Below are 21,075 nucleotides of genomic sequence, written 5' to 3' on the forward strand. Positions count from 1 at the left end.
AACTGACATTTTTATTTACAGCAATGCAGTTAACTGGCGACCGGAAATCTTGCTCCCAGATGCAGATTTGCGTGCACAAAATGGAGGAAGTGCCCTCAGCGCGACGCAAAACGTGTTTATGGCAGAGTCCCATTCATTCTCCTGTCGCTGCGGAAAGACTGCCCTTGACGCAAAAAAGGCAGCTTCCTTTTTCACCGCTGGAGAGAACCTATCTGCTCGGCCCTCCCCCTCTCTTCCCAGTCCCCCAATGGACTGGCCTTTGAGGCACCTGCAGGCATTGTGCACTCGGACACCACTGCCCGGCCTTCCCGAGCTGTCCAGCGGTCTCCCTGGTGGTCTAGTGGTTAGGATTCAGCGCTCTCACCGCCGCGGCCCGGGCTCGATTCCCGGTCAGGGAAGAGAGTCTTTTACTGAATGACATTTTTACAGAAATTCAAACAACTGCGTCTCAAAAAATATTTCTTTCAAATGTAGCTTCACTCACAGGCAATAGCGGCGTGGCTCCCCTGGCGGTAACTCCAAGCATCTTTTCAGCATGGTCCCTTACCGGAAGCTGTCGCCGCTAGAAGTGGGCCTGTGCCCCAAAAAGGAAGCTTTCTTTCTTCCAAAGCTGTAGAGAAAATATTAGTCCTGTCGCCCTGCCAAAGCCGAGCTCGCCCACCATCCCTAGCCTCATCAGACCAAGACCTTGCCCGGGACCCTGGGGCAGAGGGCTGCAGAAATGGTTGCGTACCGGTTTGGAGGAGAAAAGCAGGGGAGGGAGGGGTCGTAGCTGCTTGATTTGCATACAGAGCTGTGGTCTGCTGGGAAAGTGCAGCCTTTGGAGCTTGGCAAAGGCTTCGCAAGGGGCCCGAGCATTGCCCTCGCCCCGTTTGTTGACAGGTTCTCCTTCTATGGGCTGAAGGGCCCTGTAGCCTGATTTGAGGTTGGACGCTCTATTATTCACAGGGGTGTACCGGGCCTAGACGGTGACTGGCTGACCCGTCAGGGCATCGCCCGTTTGGAAGCCCGTTTCGGAAGCGGAGGCGGGAATCCCTGCCCAATTTTCTTTTGGGGTGGTAGGGCTGTTGGCGGGGTTGCACAAGCTCTGCCAACTTTGGCGGCTTAAGCTTGGGATGCGAGGGACATGGTACAAAAATGCAAAGGTTTTCCAGGAAAAGAGTCTACGGGCAACGATTCCTTGTTGCTCTTTTCAGGTGAACTCAAGCCTCAGGGCTTTGAGGTAGGGGCACTGCCTACAGACAGCAGGAAAGGGCTTGTGCGAAGCTGCTGCCGCATTTAGGTAAGAAGAGTAAAAACCTGTACCAGGAGTGGGGCTCGAACCCACGCGGACACTTGTCCATTGGATCTTAAGTCCAACGCCTTAACCACTCGGCCATCCTGGTGAGCTGCTGCAAAGGGCTTCGAATTGAATCTTTGCTGTTTCAGCAGCAGGCGAACAAGTGGAAAACCAGCCCAGAGTGCCCCCTGCAGGAGGTTGGATGGAATTGGCTTGCGAGCGGCAAACGTCTCTCACTTAACAGCATTACAATAGCCTCCAGCTGACTGCAAGTACGGTTGCGGAAACCTCCCGGGTGCTGCAGTCGTTTCCCCGGTGGCCTAGTGGTGAGGATTTGGTGCTTTCACTGCCACGGGCCTGGCTTCGAGTCCCCGACCAGAGTGTGTGCTTTGAGTAAAGGTGGTCTAGGGCAGTCCAGAGGCAGGCTGAGCCTCGAAGGCTGGTGCAGGCCTTGGTGTGCGAGCCCGAAAAAAGGGCAGCTCCTATGTCATCCCTTCTTGCCCTCCGGCACTTGCTGTACAAGCAAAGCCCCCTTTGAACTCTGCATGGTAACCCTGCTGTGTCTCGCAGGCAATCATGGCCTGCCGCCTTTTAATAAACGTGCTCTCCCACGAAGCAGTTCTCCTAAGGAGGGTTAGTTGTGAGTGTGCATCTTCAGCGGCAGCCTCTAGGGGGAGCTTCAGCACTGACCCACAAAAGCTCATAGCGAGGAAGGCTGTCCTTTCAGGAGAGCAAGACAGGAATATCAGCGCTTGGAAGTGAAAGCGCAAACGTTCCCAAAGTGATGCTGTCTTCAATCTCTAAGCTCCCCTTTTCGCAGACCATCACAAGTGTTTTTGTTTTCTTTCTTTCTTTCTTTCTTTATTTCTTTATTTATTTATTTATTAGCAGAAACGGCCCCCGAAGACCTGCAGGCACTGGTGCCCATTGTAGCAGAGGCCCTCAGCCTTTGGACTCGGACGCCACCATCTGAGCGACACGCAACGGGGTGCACCCACCGTCCCTGGTGGTCTAGTGGTTAGGATTCGGCGCTCTCACCGCCGCGGCCGGGTTCGATTCCCGGTCAGGGAAGGAGCTCTTTTAACAACTGACATTTTTATTTACAGCAATGCAGTTAACTGGCGACCGGAAATCTTGCTCCCAGATGCAGATTTGCATGCACAAAATGGAGGAAGTGCCCTCAGCGCGACGCAAAACGTGTTTATGGCAGAGTCCCATTCATTCTCCTGTCGCTGCGGAAAGACTGCCCTTGACGCAAAAAAGGCAGCTTCCTTTTTCACCGCTGGAGAGAACCTATCTGCACGGCCCTCCCCCTCTCTTCCCAGTCCCCCAATGGACTGGCCTTTGAGGCACCTGCAGGCATTGTGCACTCGGACACCACTGCCCGGCCTTCCCGAGCTGTCCAGCGGTCTCCCTGGTGGTCTAGTGGTTAGGATTCGGCGCTCTCACCGCCGCGGCCCGGGTTCGATTCCCGGTCAGGGAAGAGAGGCTTTTACTGAATGACATTTTTACAGAAATTCAAACAACTGCGTCTCAAAAAATATTTCTTTCAAATGTAGCTTCACTCACAGGCAATAGCGGCGTGGCTCCCCTGGCGGTAACTCCAAGCATCTTTTCAGCATGGTCCCTTACCGGAAGCTGTCGCCGCTAGAAGTGGGCCTGTGCCCCAAAAAGGAAGCTTTCTTTCTTCCAAAGCTGTAGAGAAAATATTAGTCCTGTCGCCCTGCCAAAGCCGAGCTCGCCCACCATCCCTAGCCTCATCAGACCAAGACCTTGCCCGGGACCCTGGGGCAGAGGGCTGCAGAAATGGTTGCGTACCGGTTTGGAGGAGAAAAGCAGGGGAGGGAGGGGTCGTAGCTGCTTGATTTGCATACAGAGCTGTGGTCTGCTGGGAAAGTGCAGCCTTTGGAGCTTGGCAAAGGCTTCGCAAGGGGCCCGAGCATTGCCCTCGCCCCGTTTGTTGACAGGTTCTCCTTCTATGGGCTGAAGGGCCCTGTAGCCTGATTTGAGGTTGGACGCTCTATTATTCACAGGGGTGTACCGGGCCTAGACGGTGACTGGCTGACCCGTCAGGGCATCGCCCGTTTGGAAGCCCGTTTCGGAAGCGGAGGCGGGAATCCCTGCCCAATTTTCTTTTGGGGTGGTAGGGCTGTTGGCGGGGTTGCACAAGCTCTGCCAACTTTGGCGGCTTAAGCTTGGGATGCGAGGGACATGGTACAAAAATGCAAAGGTTTTCCAGGAAAAGAGTCTACGGGCAACGATTCCTTGTTGCTCTTTTCAGGTGAACTCAAGCCTCAGGGCTTTGAGGTAGGGGCACTGCCTACAGACAGCAGGAAAGGGCTTGTGCGAAGCTGCTGCCGCATTTAGGTAAGAAGAGTAAAAACCTGTACCAGGAGTGGGGCTCGAACCCACGCGGACACTTGTCCATTGGATCTTAAGTCCAACGCCTTAACCACTCGGCCATCCTGGTGAGCTGCTGCAAAGGGCTTCGAATTGAATCTTTGCTGTTTCAGCAGCAGGCGAACAAGTGGAAAACCAGCCCAGAGTGCCCCCTGCAGGAGGTTGGATGGAATTGGCTTGCGAGCGGCAAACGTCTCTCACTTAACAGCATTACAATAGCCTCCAGCTGACTGCAAGTACGGTTGCGGAAACCTCCCGGGTGCTGCAGTCGTTTCCCCGGTGGCCTAGTGGTGAGGATTTGGTGCTTTCACTGCCACGGGCCTGGCTTCGAGTCCCCGACCAGAGTGTGTGCTTTGAGTAAAGGTGGTCTAGGGCAGTCCAGAGGCAGGCTGAGCCTCGAAGGCTGGTGCAGGCCTTGGTGTGCGAGCCCGAAAAAAGGGCAGCTCCTATGTCATCCCTTCTTGCCCTCCGGCACTTGCTGTACAAGCAAAGCCCCCTTTGAACTCTGCATGGTAACCCTGCTGTGTCTCGCAGGCAATCATGGCCTGCCGCCTTTTAATAAACGTGCTCTCCCACGAAGCAGTTCTCCTAAGGAGGGTTAGTTGTGAGTGTGCATCTTCAGCGGCAGCCTCTAGGGGGAGCTTCAGCACTGACCCACAAAAGCTCATAGCGAGGAAGGCTGTCCTTTCAGGAGAGCAAGACAGGAATATCAGCGCTTGGAAGTGAAAGCGCAAACGTTCCCAAAGTGATGCTGTCTTCAATCTCTAAGCTCCCCTTTTCGCAGACCATCACAAGTGTTTTTGTTTTCTTTCTTTCTTTCTTTCTTTATTTCTTTCTTTATTTATTTATTAGCAGAAACGGCCCCCGAAGACCTGCAGGCACTGGTGCCCATTGTAGCAGAGGCCCTCAGCCTTTGGACTCGGACGCCACCATCTGAGCGACACGCAACGGGGTGCATCCACCGTCCCTGGTGGTCTAGTGGTTAGGATTCGGCGCTCTCACCGCCGCGGCCCGGGTTCGATTCCCGGTCAGGGAAGGAGCTCTTTTAACAACTGACATTTTTATTTACAGCAATGCAGTTAACTGGCGACCGGAAATCTTGCTCCCAGATGCAGATTTGCGTGCACAAAATGGAGGAAGTGCCCTCAGCGCGACGCAAAACGTGTTTATGGCAGAGTCCCATTCATTCTCCTGTCGCTGCGGAAAGACTGCCCTTGACGCAAAAAAGGCAGCTTCCTTTTTCACCGCTGGAGAGAACCTATCTGCTCGGCCCTCCCCCTCTCTTCCCAGTCCCCCAATGGACTGGCCTTTGAGGCACCTGCAGGCATTGTGCACTCGGACACCACTGCCCGGCCTTCCCGAGCTGTCCAGCGGTCTCCCTGGTGGTCTAGTGGTTAGGATTCGGCGCTCTCACCGCCGCGGCCCGGGTTCGATTCCCGGTCAGGGAAGAGAGGCTTTTACTGAATGACATTTTTACAGAAATTCAAACAACTGCGTCTCAAAAAATATTTCTTTCAAATGTAGCTTCACTCACAGGCAATAGCGGCGTGGCTCCCCTGGCGGTAACTCCAAGCATCTTTTCAGCATGGTCCCTTACCGGAAGCTGTCGCCGCTAGAAGTGGGCCTGTGCCCCAAAAAGGAAGCTTTCTTTCTTCCAAAGCTGTAGAGAAAATATTAGTCCTGTCGCCCTGCCAAAGCCGAGCTCGCCCACCATCCCTAGCCTCATCAGACCAAGACCTTGCCCGGGACCCTGGGGCAGAGGGCTGCAGAAATGGTTGCGTACCGGTTTGGAGGAGAAAAGCAGGGGAGGGAGGGGTCGTAGCTGCTTGATTTGCATACAGAGCTGTGGTCTGCTGGGAAAGTGCAGCCTTTGGAGCTTGGCAAAGGCTTCGCAAGGGGCCCGAGCATTGCCCTCGCCCCGTTTGTTGACAGGTTCTCCTTCTATGGGCTGAAGGGCCCTGTAGCCTGATTTGAGGTTGGACGCTCTATTATTCACAGGGGTGTACCGGGCCTAGACGGTGACTGGCTGACCCGTCAGGGCATCGCCCGTTTGGAAGCCCGTTTCGGAAGCGGAGGCGGGAATCCCTGCCCAATTTTCTTTTGGGGTGGTAGGGCTGTTGGCGGGGTTGCACAAGCTCTGCCAACTTTGGCGGCTTAAGCTTGGGATGCGAGGGACATGGTACAAAAATGCAAAGGTTTTCCAGGAAAAGAGTCTACGGGCACCGATTCCTTGTTGCTCTTTTCAGGTGAACTCAAGCCTCAGGGCTTTGAGGTAGGGGCACTGCCTACAGACAGCAGGAAAGGGCTTGTGCGAAGCTGCTGCCGCATTTAGGTAAGAAGAGTAAAAACCTGTACCAGGAGTGGGGCTCGAACCCACGCGGACACTTGTCCATTGGATCTTAAGTCCACCGCCTTAACCACTCGGCCATCCTGGTGAGCTGCTGCAAAGGGCTTCGAATTGAATCTTTGCTGTTTCAGCAGCAGGCGAACAAGTGGAAAACCAGCCCAGAGTGCCCCCTGCAGGAGGTTGGATGGAATTGGCTTGCGAGCGGCAAACGTCTCTCACTTAACAGCATTACAATAGCCTCCAGCTGACTGCAAGTACGGTTGCGGAAACCTCCCGGGTGCTGCAGTCGTTTCCCCGGTGGCCTAGTGGTGAGGATTTGGTGCTTTCACTGCCACGGGCCTGGCTTCGAGTCCCCGACCAGAGTGTGTGCTTTGAGTAAAGGTGGTCTAGGGCAGTCCAGAGGCAGGCTGAGCCTCGAAGGCTGGTGCAGGCCTTGGTGTGCGAGCCCGAAAAAAGGGCAGCTCCTATGTCATCCCTTCTTGCCCTCCGGCACTTGCTGTACAAGCAAAGCCCCCTTTGAACTCTGCATGGTAACCCTGCTGTGTCTCGCAGGCAATCATGGCCTGCCGCCTTTTAATAAACGTGCTCTCCCACGAAGCAGTTCTCCTAAGGAGGGTTAGTTGTGAGTGTGCATCTTCAGCGGCAGCCTCTAGGGGGAGCTTCAGCACTGACCCACAAAAGCTCATAGCGAGGAAGGCTGTCCTTTCAGGAGAGCAAGACAGGAATATCAGCGCTTGGAAGTGAAAGCGCAAACGTTCCCAAAGTGATGCTGTCTTCAATCTCTAAGCTCCCCTTTTCGCAGACCATCACAAGTGTTTTTGTTTTCTTTCTTTCTTTCTTTCTTTCTTTCTTTATTTATTTATTTATTTATTTATTTATTTATTTATTTATTAGCAGAAACGGCCCCCGAAGACCTGCAGGCACTGGTGCCCATTGTAGCAGAGGCCCTCAGCCTCTGGACTCGGACGCCACCATCTGAGCGACACGCAACGGGGTGCACCCACCGTCCCTGGTGGTCTAGTGGTTAGGATTCGGCGCTCTCACGGCCGGGGTTCGATTCCCGGTCAGGGAAGGAGCTCTTTTAACAACTGACATTTTTATTTACAGCAATGCAGTTAACTGGCGACCGGAAATCTTGCTCCCAGATGCAGATTTGCGTGCACAAAATGGAGGAAGTGCCCTCAGCGCGACGCAAAACGTGTTTATGGCAGAGTCCCATTCATTCTCCTGTCGCTGCGGAAAGACTGCCCTTGACGCAAAAAAGGCAGCTTCCTTTTTCACCGCTGGAGAGAACCTATCTGCTCGGCCCTCCCCCTCTCTTCCCAGTCCCCCAATGGACTGGCCTTTGAGGCACCTGCAGGCATTGTGCACTCGGACACCACTGCCCGGCCTTCCCGAGCTGTCCAGCGGTCTCCCTGGTGGTCTAGTGGTTAGGATTCGGCGCTCTCACCGCCGCGGCCCGGGTTCGATTCCCGGTCAGGGAAGAGAGTCTTTTACTGAATGACATTTTTACAGAAATTCAAACAACTGCGTCTCAAAAAATATTTCTTTCAAATGTAGCTTCACTCACAGGCAATAGCGGCGTGGCTCCCCTGGCGGTAACTCCAAGCATCTTTTCAGCATGGTCCCTTACCGGAAGCTGTCGCCGCTAGAAGTGGGCCTGTGCCCCAAAAAGGAAGCTTTCTTTCTTCCAAAGCTGTAGAGAAAATATTAGTCCTGTCGCCCTGCCAAAGCCGAGCTCGCCCACCATCCCTAGCCTCATCAGACCAAGACCTTGCCCGGGACCCTGGGGCAGAGGGCTGCAGAAATGGTTGCGTACCGGTTTGGAGGAGAAAAGCAGGGGAGGGAGGGGTCGTAGCTGCTTGATTTGCATACAGAGCTGTGGTCTGCTGGGAAAGTGCAGCCTTTGGAGCTTGGCAAAGGCTTCGCAAGGGGCCCGAGCATTGCCCTCGCCCCGTTTGTTGACAGGTTCTCCTTCTATGGGCTGAAGGGCCCTGTAGCCTGATTTGAGGTTGGACGCTCTATTATTCACAGGGGTGTACCGGGCCTAGACGGTGACTGGCTGACCCGTCAGGGCATCGCCCGTTTGGAAGCCCGTTTCGGAAGCGGAGGCGGGAATCCCTGCCCAATTTTCTTTTGGGGTGGTAGGGCTGTTGGCGGGGTTGCACAAGCTCGGCCAACTTTGGCGGCTTAAGCTTGGGATGCGAGGGACATGGTACAAAAATGCAAAGGTTTTCCAGGAAAAGAGTCTACGGGCAACGATTCCTTGTTGCTCTTTTCAGGTGAACTCAAGCCTCAGGGCTTTGAGGTAGGGGCACTGCCTACAGACAGCAGGAAAGGGCTTGTGCGAAGCTGCTGCCGCATTTAGGTAAGAAGAGTAAAAACCTGTACCAGGAGTGGGGCTCGAACCCACGCGGACACTTGTCCATTGGATCTTAAGTCCAACGCCTTAACCACTCGGCCATCCTGGTGAGCTGCTGCAAAGGGCTTCGAATTGAATCTTTGCTGTTTCAGCAGCAGGCGAACAAGTGGAAAACCAGCCCAGAGTGCCCCCTGCAGGAGGTTGGATGGAATTGGCTTGCGAGCGGCAAACGTCTCTCACTTAACAGCATTACAATAGCCTCCAGCTGACTGCAAGTACGGTTGCGGAAACCTCCCGGGTGCTGCAGTCGTTTCCCCGGTGGCCTAGTGGTGAGGATTTGGTGCTTTCACTGCCACGGGCCTGGCTTCGAGTCCCCGACCAGAGTGTGTGCTTTGAGTAAAGGTGGTCTAGGGCAGTCCAGAGGCAGGCTGAGCCTCGAAGGCTGGTGCAGGCCTTGGTGTGCGAGCCCGAAAAAAGGGCAGCTCCTATGTCATCCCTTCTTGCCCTCCGGCACTTGCTGTACAAGCAAAGCCCCCTTTGAACTCTGCATGGTAACCCTGCTGTGTCTCGCAGGCAATCATGGCCTGCCGCCTTTTAATAAACGTGCTCTCCCACGAAGCAGTTCTCCTAAGGAGGGTTAGTTGTGAGTGTGCATCTTCAGCGGCTGCCTCTAGGGGGAGCTTCAGCACTGACCCACAAAAGCTCATAGCGAGGAAGGCTGTCCTTTCAGGAGAGCAAGACAGGAATATCAGCGCTTGGAAGTGAAAGCGCAAACGTTCCCAAAGTGATGCTGTCTTCAATCTCTAAGCTCCCCTTTTCGCAGACCATCACAAGTGTTTTTGTTTTCTTTCTTTCTTTCTTTCTTTATTTCTTTCTTTATTTATTTATTAGCAGAAACGGCCCCCGAAGACCTGCAGGCACTGGTGCCCATTGTAGCAGAGGCCCTCAGCCTTTGGACTCGGACGCCACCATCTGAGCGACACGCAACGGGGTGCACCCACCGTCCCTGGTGGTCTAGTGGTTAGGATTCGGCGCTCTCACCGCCACAGCCCGGGTTCGATTCCCGGTCAGGGAAGGAGCTCTTTTAACAACTGACATTTTTATTTACAGCAATGCAGTTAACTGGCGACCGGAAATCTTGCTCCCAGATGCAGATTTGCGTGCACAAAATGGAGGAAGTGCCCTCAGCGCGACGCAAAACGTGTTTATGGCAGAGTCCCATTCATTCTCCTGTCGCTGCGGAAAGACTGCCCTTGACGCAAAAAAGGCAGCTTCCTTTTTCACCGCTGGAGAGAACCTATCTGCTCGGCCCTCCCCCTCTCTTCCCAGTCCCCCAATGGACTGGCCTTTGAGGCACCTGCAGGCATTGTGCACTCGGACACCACTGCCCGGCCTTCCCGAGCTGTCCAGCGGTCTCCCTGGTGGTCTAGTGGTTAGGATTCGGCGCTCTCACCGCCGCGGCCCGGGTTCGATTCCCGGTCAGGGAAGAGAGGCTTTTACTGAATGACATTTTTACAGAAATTCAAACAACTGCGTCTCAAAAAATATTTCTTTCAAATGTAGCTTCACTCACAGGCAATAGCGGCGTGGCTCCCCTGGCGGTAACTCCAAGCATCTTTTCAGCATGGTCCCTTACCGGAAGCTGTCGCCGCTAGAAGTGGGCCTGTGCCCCAAAAAGGAAGCTTTCTTTCTTCCAAAGCTGTAGAGAAAATATTAGTCCTGTCGCCCTGCCAAAGCCGAGCTCGCCCACCATCCCTAGCCTCATCAGACCAAGACCTTGCCCGGGACCCTGGGGCAGAGGGCTGCAGAAATGGTTGCGTACCGGTTTGGAGGAGAAAAGCAGGGGAGGGAGGGGTCGTAGCTGCTTGATTTGCATACAGAGCTGTGGTCTGCTGGGAAAGTGCAGCCTTTGGAGCTTGGCAAAGGCTTCGCAAGGGGCCCGAGCATTGCCCTCGCCCCGTTTGTTGACAGGTTCTCCTTCTATGGGCTGAAGGGCCCTGTAGCCTGATTTGAGGTTGGACGCTCTATTATTCACAGGGGTGTACCGGGCCTAGACGGTGACTGGCTGACCCGTCAGGGCATCGCCCGTTTGGAAGCCCGTTTCGGAAGCGGAGGCGGGAATCCCTGCCCAATTTTCTTTTGGGGTGGTAGGGCTGTTGGCGGGGTTGCACAAGCTCTGCCAACTTTGGCGGCTTAAGCTTGGGATGCGAGGGACATGGTACAAAAATGCAAAGGTTTTCCAGGAAAAGAGTCTACGGGCACCGATTCCTTGTTGCTCTTTTCAGGTGAACTCAAGCCTCAGGGCTTTGAGGTAGGGGCACTGCCTACAGACAGCAGGAAAGGGCTTGTGCGAAGCTGCTGCCGCATTTAGGTAAGAAGAGTAAAAACCTGTACCAGGAGTGGGGCTCGAACCCACGCGGACACTTGTCCATTGGATCTTAAGTCCACCGCCTTAACCACTCGGCCATCCTGGTGAGCTGCTGCAAAGGGCTTCGAATTGAATCTTTGCTGTTTCAGCAGCAGGTGAACAAGTGGAAAACCAGCCCAGAGTGCCCCCTGCAGGAGGTTGGATGGAATTGGCTTGCGAGCGGCAAACGTCTCTCACTTAACAGCATTACAATAGCCTCCAGCTGACTGCAAGTACGGTTGCGGAAACCTCCCGGGTGCTGCAGTCGTTTCCCCGGTGGCCTAGTGGTGAGGATTTGGTGCTTTCACTGCCACGGGCCTGGCTTCGAGTCCCCGACCAGAGTGTGTGCTTTGAGTAAAGGTGGTCTAGGGCAGTCCAGAGGCAGGCTGAGCCTCGAAGGCTGGTGCAGGCCTTGGTGTGCGAGCCCGAAAAAAGGGCAGCTCCTATGTCATCCCTTCTTGCCCTCCGGCACTTGCTGTACAAGCAAAGCCCCCTTTGAACTCTGCATGGTAACCCTGCTGTGTCTCGCAGGCAATCATGGCCTGCCGCCTTTTAATAAACGTGCTCTCCCACGAAGCAGTTCTCCTAAGGAGGGTTAGTTGTGAGTGTGCATCTTCAGCGGCAGCCTCTAGGGGGAGCTTCAGCACTGACCCACAAAAGCTCATAGCGAGGAAGGCTGTCCTTTCAGGAGAGCAAGACAGGAATATCAGCGCTTGGAAGTGAAAGCGCAAACGTTCCCAAAGTGATGCTGTCTTCAATCTCTAAGCTCCCCTTTTCGCAGACCATCACAAGTGTTTTTGTTTTCTTTCTTTCTTTCTTTCTTTCTTTATTTCTTTATTTATTTATTTATTAGCAGAAACGGCCCCCGAAGACCTGCAGGCACTGGTGCCCATTGTAGCAGAGGCCCTCAGCCTTTGGACTCGGACGCCACCATCTGAGCGACACGCAACGGGGTGCACCCACCGTCCCTGGTGGTCTAGTGGTTAGGATTCGGCGCTCTCACCGCCGCGGCCCGGGTTCGATTCCCGGTCAGGGAAGGAGCTCTTTTAACAACTGACATTTTTATTTACAGCAATGCAGTTAACTGGCGACCGGAAATCTTGCTCCCAGATGCAGATTTGCGTGCACAAAATGGAGGAAGTGCCCTCAGCGCGACGCAAAACGTGTTTATGGCAGAGTCCCATTCATTCTCCTGTCGCTGCGGAAAGACTGCCCTTGACGCAAAAAAGGCAGCTTCCTTTTTCACCGCTGGAGAGAACCTATCTGCTCGGCCCTCCCCCTCTCTTCCCAGTCCCCCAATGGACTGGCCTTTGAGGCACCTGCAGGCATTGTGCACTCGGACACCACTGCCCGGCCTTCCCGAGCTGTCCAGCGGTCTCCCTGGTGGTCTAGTGGTTAGGATTCGGCGCTCTCACCGCCGCGGCCCGGGTTCGATTCCCGGTCAGGGAAGAGAGGCTTTTACTGAATGACATTTTTACAGAAATTCAAACAACTGCGTCTCAAAAAATATTTCTTTCAAATGTAGCTTCACTCACAGGCAATAGCGGCGTGGCTCCCCTGGCGGTAACTCCAAGCATCTTTTCAGCATGGTCCCTTACCGGAAGCTGTCGCCGCTAGAAGTGGGCCTGTGCCCCAAAAAGGAAGCTTTCTTTCTTCCAAAGCTGTAGAGAAAATATTAGTCCTGTCGCCCTGCCAAAGCCGAGCTCGCCCACCATCCCTAGCCTCATCAGACCAAGACCTTGCCCGGGACCCTGGGGCAGAGGGCTGCAGAAATGGTTGCGTACCGGTTTGGAGGAGAAAAGCAGGGGAGGGAGGGGTCGTAGCTGCTTGATTTGCATACAGAGCTGTGGTCTGCTGGGAAAGTGCAGCCTTTGGAGCTTGGCAAAGGCTTCGCAAGGGGCCCGAGCATTGCCCTCGCCCCGTTTGTTGACAGGTTCTCCTTCTATGGGCTGAAGGGCCCTGTAGCCTGATTTGAGGTTGGACGCTCTATTATTCACAGGGGTGTACCGGGCCTAGACGGTGACTGGCTGACCCGTCAGGGCATCGCCCGTTTGGAAGCCCGTTTCGGAAGCGGAGGCGGGAATCCCTGCCCAATTTTCTTTTGGGGTGGTAGGGCTGTTGGCGGGGTTGCACAAGCTCTGCCAACTTTGGCGGCTTAAGCTTGGGATGCGAGGGACATGGTACAAAAATGCAAAGGTTTTCCAGGAAAAGAGTCTACGGGCAACGATTCCTTGTTGCTCTTTTCAGGTGAACTCAAGCCTCAGGGCTTTGAGGTAGGGGCACTGCCTACAGACAGCAGGAAAGGGCTTGTGCGAAGCTGCTGCCGCATTTAGGTAAGAAGAGTAAAAACCTGTACCAGGAGTGGGGCTCGAACCCACGCGGACACTTGTCCATTGGATCTTAAGTCCAACGCCTTAACCACTCGGCCATCCTGGTGAGCTGCTGCAAAGGGCTTCGAATTGAATCTTTGCTGTTTCAGCAGCAGGCGAACAAGTGGAAAACCAGCCCAGAGTGCCCCCTGCAGGAGGTTGGATGGAATTGGCTTGCGAGCGGCAAACGTCTCTCACTTAACAGCATTACAATAGCCTCCAGCTGACTGCAAGTACGGTTGCGGAAACCTCCCGGGTGCTGCAGTCGTTTCCCCGGTGGCCTAGTGGTGAGGATTTGGTGCTTTCACTGCCACGGGCCTGGCTTCGAGTCCCCGACCAGAGTGTGTGCTTTGAGTAAAGGTGGTCTAGGGCAGTCCAGAGGCAGGCTGAGCCTCGAAGGCTGGTGCAGGCCTTGGTGTGCGAGCCCGAAAAAAGGGCAGCTCCTATGTCATCCCTTCTTGCCCTCCGGCACTTGCTGTACAAGCAAAGCCCCCTTTGAACTCTGCATGGTAACCCTGCTGTGTCTCGCAGGCAATCATGGCCTGCCGCCTTTTAATAAACGTGCTCTCCCACGAAGCAGTTCTCCTAAGGAGGGTTAGTTGTGAGTGTGCATCTTCAGCGGCAGCCTCTAGGGGGAGCTTCAGCACTGACCCACAAAAGCTCATAGCGAGGAAGGCTGTCCTTTCAGGAGAGCAAGACAGGAATATCAGCGCTTGGAAGTGAAAGCGCAAACGTTCCCAAAGTGATGCTGTCTTCAATCTCTAAGCTCCCCTTTTCGCAGACCATCACAAGTGTTTTTGTTTTCTTTCTTTCTTTCTTTCTTTATTTCTTTATTTCTTTATTTATTAGCAGAAACGGCCCCCGAAGACCTGCAGGCACTGGTGCCCATTGTAGCAGAGGCCCTCAGCCTTTGGACTCGGACGCCACCATCTGAGCGACACGCAACGGGGTGCACCCACCGTCCCTGGTGGTCTAGTGGTTAGGATTCAGCGCTCTCACCGCCGCGGCCCGGGTTCGATTCCCGGTCAGGGAAGGAGCTCTTTTAACAACTGACATTTTTATTTACAGCAATGCAGTTAACTGGCGACCGGAAATCTTGCTCCCAGATGCAGATTTGCGTGCACAAAATGGAGGAAGTGCCCTCAGCGCGACGCAAAACGTGTTTATGGCAGAGTCCCATTCATTCTCCTGTCGCTGCGGAAAGACTGCCCTTGACGCAAAAAAGGCAGCTTCCTTTTTCACCGCTGGAGAGAACCTATCTGCTCGGCCCTCCCCCTCTCTTCCCAGTCCCCCAATGGACTGGCCTTTGAGGCACCTGCAGGCATTGTGCACTCGGACACCACTGCCCGGCCTTCCCGAGCTGTCCAGCGGTCTCCCTGGTGGTCTAGTGGTTAGGATTCAGCGCTCTCACCGCCGCGGCCCGGGCTCGATTCCCGGTCAGGGAAGAGAGTCTTTTACTGAATGACATTTTTACAGAAATTCAAACAACTGCGTCTCAAAAAATATTTCTTTCAAATGTAGCTTCACTCACAGGCAATAGCGGCGTGGCTCCCCTGGCGGTAACTCCAAGCATCTTTTCAGCATGGTCCCTTACCGGAAGCTGTCGCCGCTAGAAGTGGGCCTGTGCCCCAAAAAGGAAGCTTTCTTTCTTCCAAAGCTGTAGAGAAAATATTAGTCCTGTCGCCCTGCCAAAGCCGAGCTCGCCCACCATCCCTAGCCTCATCAGACCAAGACCTTGCCCGGGACCCTGGGGCAGAGGGCTGCAGAAATGGTTGCGTACCGGTTTGGAGGAGAAAAGCAGGGGAGGGAGGGGTCGTAGCTGCTTGATTTGCATACAGAGCTGTGGTCTGCTGGGAAAGTGCAGCCTTTGGAGCTTGGCAAAGGCTTCGCAAGGGGCCCGAGCATTGCCCTCGCCCCGTTTGTTGACAGGTTCTCCTTCTATGGGCTGAAGGGCCCTGTAGCCTGATTTGAGGTTGGACGCTCTATTATTCACAGGGGTGTACCGGGCCTAGACGGTGACTGGCTGACCCGTCAGGGCATCGCCCGTTTGGAAGCCCGTTTCGGAAGCGGAGGCGGGAATCCCTGCCCAATTTTCTTTTGGGGTGGTAGGGCTGTTGGCGGGGTTGCACAAGCTCTGCCAACTTTGGCGGCTTAAGCTTGGGATGCGAGGGACATGGTACAAAAATGCAAAGGTTTTCCAGGAAAAGAGTCTACGGGCAACGATTCCTTGTTGCTCTTTTCAGGTGAACTCAAGCCTCAGGGCTTTGAGGTAGGGGCACTGCCTACAGACAGCAGGAAAGGGCTTGTGCGAAGCTGCTGCCGCATTTAGGTAAGAAGAGTAAAAACCTGTACCAGGAGTGGGGCTCGAACCCACGCGGACACTTGTCCATTGGATCTTAAGTCCAACGCCTTAACCACTCGGCCATCCTGGTGAGCTGCTGCAAAGGGCTTCGAATTGAATCTTTGCTGTTTCAGCAGCAGGCGAACAAGTGGAAAACCAGCCCAGAGTGCCCCCTGCAGGAGGTTGGATGGAATTGGCTTGCGAGCGGCAAACGTCTCTCACTTAACAGCATTACAATAGCCTCCAGCTGACTGCAAGTACGGTTGCGGAAACCTCCCGGGTGCTGCAGTCGTTTCCCCGGTGGCCTAGTGGTGAGGATTTGGTGCTTTCACTGCCACGGGCCTGGCTTCGAGTCCCCGACCAGAGTGTGTGCTTTGAGTAAAGGTGGTCTAGGGCAGTCCAGAGGCAGGCTGAGCCTCGAAGGCTGGTGCAGGCCTTGGTGTGCGAGCCCGAAAAAAGGGCAGCTCCTATGTCATCCCTTCTTGCCCTCCGGCACTTGCTGTACAAGCAAAGCCCCCTTTGAACTCTGCATGGTAACCCTGCTGTGTCTCGCAGGCAATCATGGCCTGCCGCCTTTTAATAAACGTGCTCTCCCACGAAGCAGTTCTCCTAAGGAGGGTTAGTTGTGAGTGTGCATCTTCAGCGGCAGCCTCTAGGGGGAGCTTCAGCACTGACCCACAAAAGCTCATAGCGAGGAAGGCTGTCCTTTCAGGAGAGCAAGACAGGAATATCAGCGCTTGGAAGTGAAAGCGCAAACGTTCCCAAAGTGATGCTGTCTTCAATCTCTAAGCTCCCCTTTTCGCAGACCATCACAAGTGTTTTTGTTTTCTTTCTTTCTTTCTTTCTTTATTTCTTTATTTATTTATTTATTAGCAGAAACGGCCCCCGAAGACCTGCAGGCACTGGTGCCCATTGTAGCAGAGGCCCTCAGCCTTTGGACTCGGACGCCACCATCTGAGCGACACGCAACGGGGTGCACCCACCGTCCCTGGTGGTCTAGTGGTTAGGATTCGGCGCTCTCACCGCCGCGGCCGGGTTCGATTCCCGGTCAGGGAAGGAGCTCTTTTAACAACTGACATTTTTATTTACAGCAATGCAGTTAACTGGCGACCGGAAATCTTGCTCCCAGATGCAGATTTGCATGCACAAAATGGAGGAAGTGCCCTCAGCGCGACGCAAAACGTGTTTATGGCAGAGTCCCATTCATTCTCCTGTCGCTGCGGAAAGACTGCCCTTGACGCAAAAAAGGCAGCTTCCTTTTTCACCGCTGGAGAGAACCTATCTGCACGGCCCTCCCCCTCTCTTCCCAGTCCCCCAATGGACTGGCCTTTGAGGCACCTGCAGGCATTGTGCACTCGGACACCACTGCCCGGCCTTCCCGAGCTGTCCAGCGGTCTCCCTGGTGGTCTAGTGGTTAGGATTCGGCGCTCTCACCGCCGCGGCCCGGGTTCGATTCCCGGTCAGGGAAGAGAGGCTTTTACTGAATGACATTTTTACAGAAATTCAAACAACTGCGTCTCAAAAAATATTTCTTTCAAATGTAGCTTCACTCACAGGCAATAGCGGCGTGGCTCCCCTGGCGGTAACTCCAAGCATCTTTTCAGCATGGTCCCTTACCGGAAGCTGTCGCCGCTAGAAGTGGGCCTGTGCCCCAAAAAGGAAGCTTTCTTTCTTCCAAAGCTGTAGAGAAAATATTAGTCCTGTCGCCCTGCCAAAGCCGAGCTCGCCCACCATCCCTAGCCTCATCAGACCAAGACCTTGCCCGGGACCCTGGGGCAGAGGGCTGCAGAAATGGTTGCGTACCGGTTTGGAGGAGAAAAGCAGGGGAGGGAGGGGTCGTAGCTGCTTGATTTGCATACAGAGCTGTGGTCTGCTGGGAAAGTGCAGCCTTTGGAGCTTGGCAAAGGCTTCGCAAGGGGCCCGAGCATTGCCCTCGCCCCGTTTGTTGACAGGTTCTCCTTCTATGGGCTGAAGGGCCCTGTAGCCTGATTTGAGGTTGGACGCTCTATTATTCACAGGGGTGTACCGGGCCTAGACGGTGACTGGCTGACCCGTCAGGGCATCGCCCGTTTGGAAGCCCGTTTCGGAAGCGGAGGCGGGAATCCCTGCCCAATTTTCTTTTGGGGTGGTAGGGCTGTTGGCGGGGTTGCACAAGCTCTGCCAACTTTGGCGGCTTAAGCTTGGGATGCGAGGGACATGGTACAAAAATGCAAAGGTTTTCCAGGAAAAGAGTCTACGGGCAACGATTCCTTGTTGCTCTTTTCAGGTGAACTCAAGCCTCAGGGCTTTGAGGTAGGGGCACTGCCTACAGACAGCAGGAAAGGGCTTGTGCGAAGCTGCTGCCGCATTTAGGTAAGAAGAGTAAAAACCTGTACCAGGAGTGGGGCTCGAACCCACGCGGACACTTGTCCATTGGATCTTAAGTCCAACGCCTTAACCACTCGGCCATCCTGGTGAGCTGCTGCAAAGGGCTTCGAATTGAATCTTTGCTGTTTCAGCAGCAGGCGAACAAGTGGAAAACCAGCCCAGAGTGCCCCCTGCAGGAGGTTGGATGGAATTGGCTTGCGAGCGGCAAACGTCTCTCACTTAACAGCATTACAATAGCCTCCAGCTGACTGCAAGTACGGTTGCGGAAACCTCCCGGGTGCTGCAGTCGTTTCCCCGGTGGCCTAGTGGTGAGGATTTGGTGCTTTCACTGCCACGGGCCTGGCTTCGAGTCCCCGACCAGAGTGTGTGCTTTGAGTAAAGGTGGTCTAGGGCAGTCCAGAGGCAGGCTGAGCCTCGAAGGCTGGTGCAGGCCTTGGTGTGCGAGCCCGAAAAAAGGGCAGCTCCTATGTCATCCCTTCTTGCCCTCCGGCACTTGCTGTACAAGCAAAGCCCCCTTTGAACTCTGCATGGTAACCCTGCTGTGTCTCGCAGGCAATCATGGCCTGCCGCCTTTTAATAAACGTGCTCTCCCACGAAGCAGTTCTCCTAAGGAGGGTTAGTTGTGAGTGTGCATCTTCAGCGGCAGCCTCTAGGGGGAGCTTCAGCACTGACCCACAAAAGCTCATAGCGAGGAAGGCTGTCCTTTCAGGAGAGCAAGACAGGAATATCAGCGCTTGGAAGTGAAAGCGCAAACGTTCCCAAAGTGATGCTGTCTTCAATCTCTAAGCTCCCCTTTTCGCAGACCATCACAAGTGTTTTTGTTTTCTTTCTTTCTTTCTTTCTTTCTTTATTTCTTTCTTTATTTATTTATTAGCAGAAACGGCCCCCGAAGACCTGCAGGCACTGGTGCCCATTGTAGCAGAGGCCCTCAGCCTTTGGACTCGGACGCCACCATCTGAGCGACACGCAACGGGGTGCATCCACCGTCCCTGGTGGTCTAGTGGTTAGGATTCGGCGCTCTCACCGCCACGGCCCGGGTTCGATTCCCGGTCAGGGAAGGAGCTCTTTTAACAACTGACATTTTTATTTACAGCAATGCAGTTAACTGGCGACCGGAAATCTTGCTCCCAGATGCAGATTTGCGTGCACAAAATGGAGGAAGTGCCCTCAGCGCGACGCAAAACGTGTTTATGGCAGAGTCCCATTCATTCTCCTGTCGCTGCGGAAAGACTGCCCTTGACGCAAAAAAGGCAGCTTCCTTTTTCACCGCTGGAGAAAACCTATCTGCTCGGCCCTCCCCCTCTCTTCCCAGTCCCCCAATGGACTGGCCTTTGAGGCACCTGCAGGCATTGTGCACTCGGACACCACTGCCCGGCCTTCCCGAGCTGTCCAGCGGTCTCCCTGGTGGTCTAGTGGTTAGGATTCGGCGCTCTCACCGCCGCGGCCCGGGTTCGATTCCCGGTCAGGGAAGAGAGGCTTTTACTGAATGACATTTTTACAGAAATTCAAACAACTGCGTCTCAAAAAATATTTCTTTCAAATGTAGCTTCACTCACAGGCAATAGCGGCGTGGCTCCCCTGGCGGTAACTCCAAGCATCTTTTCAGCATGGTCCCTTACCGGAAGCTGTCGCCGCTAGAAGTGGGCCTGTGCCCCAAAAAGGAAGCTTTCTTTCTTCCAAAGCTGTAGAGAAAATATTAGTCCTGTCGCCCTGCCAAAGCCGAGCTCGCCCACCATCCCTAGCCTCATCAGACCAAGACCTTGCCCGGGACCCTGGGGCAGAGGGCTGCAGAAATGGTTGCGTACCGGTTTGGAGGAGAAAAGCAGGGGAGGGAGGGGTCGTAGCTGCTTGATTTGCATACAGAGCTGTGGTCTGCTGGGAAAGTGCAGCCTTTGGAGCTTGGCAAAGGCTTCGCAAGGGGCCCGAGCATTGCCCTCGCCCCGTTTGTTGACAGGTTCTCCTTCTATGGGCTGAAGGGCCCTGTAGCCTGATTTGAGGTTGGACGCTCTATTATTCACAGGGGTGTACCGGGCCTAGACGGTGACTGGCTGACCCGTCAGGGCATCGCCCGTTTGGAAGCCCGTTTCGGAAGCGGAGGCGGGAATCCCTGCCCAATTTTCTTTTGGGGTGGTAGGGCTGTTGGCGGGGTTGCACAAGCTCTGCCAACTTTGGCGGCTTAAGCTTGGGATGCGAGGGACATGGTACAAAAATGCAAAGGTTTTCCAGGAAAAGAGTCTACGGGCACCGATTCCTTGTTGCTCTTTTCAGGTGAACTCAAGCCTCAGGGCTTTGAGGTAGGGGCACTGCCTACAGACAGCAGGAAAGGGCTTGTGCGAAGCTGCTGCCGCATTTAGGTAAGAAGAGTAAAAACCTGTACCAGGAGTGGGGCTCGAACCCACGCGGACACTTGTCCATTGGATCTTAAGTCCAACGCCTTAACCACTCGGCCATCCTGGTGAGCTGCTGCAAAGGGCTTCGAATTGAATCTTTGCTGTTTCAGCAGCAGGCGAACAAGTGGAAAACCAGCCCAGAGTGCCCCCTGCAGGAGGTTGGATGGAATTGGCTTGCGAGCGGCAAACGTCTCTCACTTAACAGCATTACAATAGCCTCCAGCTGACTGCAAGTACGGTTGCGGAAACCTCCCGGGTGCTGCAGTCGTTTCCCCGGTGGCCTAGTGGTGAGGATTTGGTGCTTTCACTGCCACGGGCCTGGCTTCGAGTCCCCGACCAGAGTGTGTGCTTTGAGTAAAGGTGGTCTAGGGCAGTCCAGAGGCAGGCTGAGCCTCGAAGGCTGGTGCAGGCCTTGGTGTGCGAGCCCGAAAAAAGGGCAGCTCCTATGTCATCCCTTCTTGCCCTCCGGCACTTGCTGTACAAGCAAAGCCCCCTTTGAACTCTGCATGGTAACCCTGCTGTGTCTCGCAGGCAATCATGGCCTGCCGCCTTTTAATAAACGTGCTCTCCCACGAAGCAGTTCTCCTAAGGAGGGTTAGTTGTGAGTGTGCATCTTCAGCGGCTGCCTCTAGGGGGAGCTTCAGCACTGACCCACAAAAGCTCATAGCGAGGAAGGCTGTCCTTTCAGGAGAGCAAGACAGGAATATCAGCGCTTGGAAGTGAAAGCGCAAACGTTCCCAAAGTGATGCTGTCTTCAATCTCTAAGCTCCCCTTTTCGCAGACCATCACAAGTGTTTTTGTTTTCTTTCTTTC

General features: G+C 54.5%; 25 non-coding genes across 25 annotated transcripts; 16 read left to right on the forward strand and 9 right to left on the reverse strand.

Annotated features, from left to right (window-relative positions):
* Positions 1-326: 326 nt before the first annotated feature.
* On the forward strand, positions 327-398 carry TRNAE-CUC (transfer RNA glutamic acid (anticodon CUC)). Its single transcript has one exon. It is a non-coding gene; the product is annotated as a tRNA-Glu (tRNA).
* A 904-nt stretch (positions 399-1,302) lies between these two features.
* Positions 1,303-1,385, reverse strand: TRNAL-UAA (transfer RNA leucine (anticodon UAA)). Its single transcript has one exon. It is a non-coding gene; the product is annotated as a tRNA-Leu (tRNA).
* Positions 1,386-2,279: 894 nt separating this feature from the next.
* On the forward strand, positions 2,280-2,350 carry TRNAE-CUC (transfer RNA glutamic acid (anticodon CUC)). The gene has a single exon. It is a non-coding gene; the product is annotated as a tRNA-Glu (tRNA).
* Positions 2,351-2,690: 340 nt separating this feature from the next.
* TRNAE-CUC (transfer RNA glutamic acid (anticodon CUC)) lies at positions 2,691-2,762 on the forward strand. The gene has a single exon. It is a non-coding gene; the product is annotated as a tRNA-Glu (tRNA).
* Positions 2,763-3,666: 904 nt separating this feature from the next.
* On the reverse strand, positions 3,667-3,749 carry TRNAL-UAA (transfer RNA leucine (anticodon UAA)). The gene has a single exon. It is a non-coding gene; the product is annotated as a tRNA-Leu (tRNA).
* Positions 3,750-4,643: 894 nt separating this feature from the next.
* TRNAE-CUC (transfer RNA glutamic acid (anticodon CUC)) lies at positions 4,644-4,715 on the forward strand. Its single transcript has one exon. It is a non-coding gene; the product is annotated as a tRNA-Glu (tRNA).
* Positions 4,716-5,055: 340 nt separating this feature from the next.
* On the forward strand, positions 5,056-5,127 carry TRNAE-CUC (transfer RNA glutamic acid (anticodon CUC)). The gene has a single exon. It is a non-coding gene; the product is annotated as a tRNA-Glu (tRNA).
* A 904-nt stretch (positions 5,128-6,031) lies between these two features.
* TRNAL-UAA (transfer RNA leucine (anticodon UAA)) lies at positions 6,032-6,114 on the reverse strand. Its single transcript has one exon. It is a non-coding gene; the product is annotated as a tRNA-Leu (tRNA).
* Positions 6,115-7,438: 1,324 nt separating this feature from the next.
* Positions 7,439-7,510, forward strand: TRNAE-CUC (transfer RNA glutamic acid (anticodon CUC)). The gene has a single exon. It is a non-coding gene; the product is annotated as a tRNA-Glu (tRNA).
* Positions 7,511-8,414: 904 nt separating this feature from the next.
* TRNAL-UAA (transfer RNA leucine (anticodon UAA)) lies at positions 8,415-8,497 on the reverse strand. Its single transcript has one exon. It is a non-coding gene; the product is annotated as a tRNA-Leu (tRNA).
* Positions 8,498-9,391: 894 nt separating this feature from the next.
* Positions 9,392-9,463, forward strand: TRNAE-CUC (transfer RNA glutamic acid (anticodon CUC)). The gene has a single exon. It is a non-coding gene; the product is annotated as a tRNA-Glu (tRNA).
* Positions 9,464-9,803: 340 nt separating this feature from the next.
* On the forward strand, positions 9,804-9,875 carry TRNAE-CUC (transfer RNA glutamic acid (anticodon CUC)). Its single transcript has one exon. It is a non-coding gene; the product is annotated as a tRNA-Glu (tRNA).
* Positions 9,876-10,779: 904 nt separating this feature from the next.
* TRNAL-UAA (transfer RNA leucine (anticodon UAA)) lies at positions 10,780-10,862 on the reverse strand. Its single transcript has one exon. It is a non-coding gene; the product is annotated as a tRNA-Leu (tRNA).
* Positions 10,863-11,760: 898 nt separating this feature from the next.
* TRNAE-CUC (transfer RNA glutamic acid (anticodon CUC)) lies at positions 11,761-11,832 on the forward strand. Its single transcript has one exon. It is a non-coding gene; the product is annotated as a tRNA-Glu (tRNA).
* Positions 11,833-12,172: 340 nt separating this feature from the next.
* Positions 12,173-12,244, forward strand: TRNAE-CUC (transfer RNA glutamic acid (anticodon CUC)). The gene has a single exon. It is a non-coding gene; the product is annotated as a tRNA-Glu (tRNA).
* Positions 12,245-13,148: 904 nt separating this feature from the next.
* TRNAL-UAA (transfer RNA leucine (anticodon UAA)) lies at positions 13,149-13,231 on the reverse strand. The gene has a single exon. It is a non-coding gene; the product is annotated as a tRNA-Leu (tRNA).
* An 894-nt stretch (positions 13,232-14,125) lies between these two features.
* Positions 14,126-14,197, forward strand: TRNAE-CUC (transfer RNA glutamic acid (anticodon CUC)). The gene has a single exon. It is a non-coding gene; the product is annotated as a tRNA-Glu (tRNA).
* A 340-nt stretch (positions 14,198-14,537) lies between these two features.
* Positions 14,538-14,609, forward strand: TRNAE-CUC (transfer RNA glutamic acid (anticodon CUC)). Its single transcript has one exon. It is a non-coding gene; the product is annotated as a tRNA-Glu (tRNA).
* A 904-nt stretch (positions 14,610-15,513) lies between these two features.
* TRNAL-UAA (transfer RNA leucine (anticodon UAA)) lies at positions 15,514-15,596 on the reverse strand. The gene has a single exon. It is a non-coding gene; the product is annotated as a tRNA-Leu (tRNA).
* Positions 15,597-16,490: 894 nt separating this feature from the next.
* Positions 16,491-16,561, forward strand: TRNAE-CUC (transfer RNA glutamic acid (anticodon CUC)). The gene has a single exon. It is a non-coding gene; the product is annotated as a tRNA-Glu (tRNA).
* A 340-nt stretch (positions 16,562-16,901) lies between these two features.
* Positions 16,902-16,973, forward strand: TRNAE-CUC (transfer RNA glutamic acid (anticodon CUC)). The gene has a single exon. It is a non-coding gene; the product is annotated as a tRNA-Glu (tRNA).
* Positions 16,974-17,877: 904 nt separating this feature from the next.
* On the reverse strand, positions 17,878-17,960 carry TRNAL-UAA (transfer RNA leucine (anticodon UAA)). Its single transcript has one exon. It is a non-coding gene; the product is annotated as a tRNA-Leu (tRNA).
* An 898-nt stretch (positions 17,961-18,858) lies between these two features.
* Positions 18,859-18,930, forward strand: TRNAE-CUC (transfer RNA glutamic acid (anticodon CUC)). Its single transcript has one exon. It is a non-coding gene; the product is annotated as a tRNA-Glu (tRNA).
* A 340-nt stretch (positions 18,931-19,270) lies between these two features.
* On the forward strand, positions 19,271-19,342 carry TRNAE-CUC (transfer RNA glutamic acid (anticodon CUC)). Its single transcript has one exon. It is a non-coding gene; the product is annotated as a tRNA-Glu (tRNA).
* A 904-nt stretch (positions 19,343-20,246) lies between these two features.
* TRNAL-UAA (transfer RNA leucine (anticodon UAA)) lies at positions 20,247-20,329 on the reverse strand. The gene has a single exon. It is a non-coding gene; the product is annotated as a tRNA-Leu (tRNA).
* Positions 20,330-21,075: the final 746 nt, after the last annotated feature.

This window comes from Ambystoma mexicanum, chromosome 5p (genome assembly GCF_040938575.1).
Source record: "Ambystoma mexicanum isolate Mex_15411 chromosome 5p, UKY_AmexF1_1, whole genome shotgun sequence".
Lineage (NCBI taxonomy): Eukaryota > Metazoa > Chordata > Amphibia > Caudata > Ambystomatidae > Ambystoma > Ambystoma mexicanum.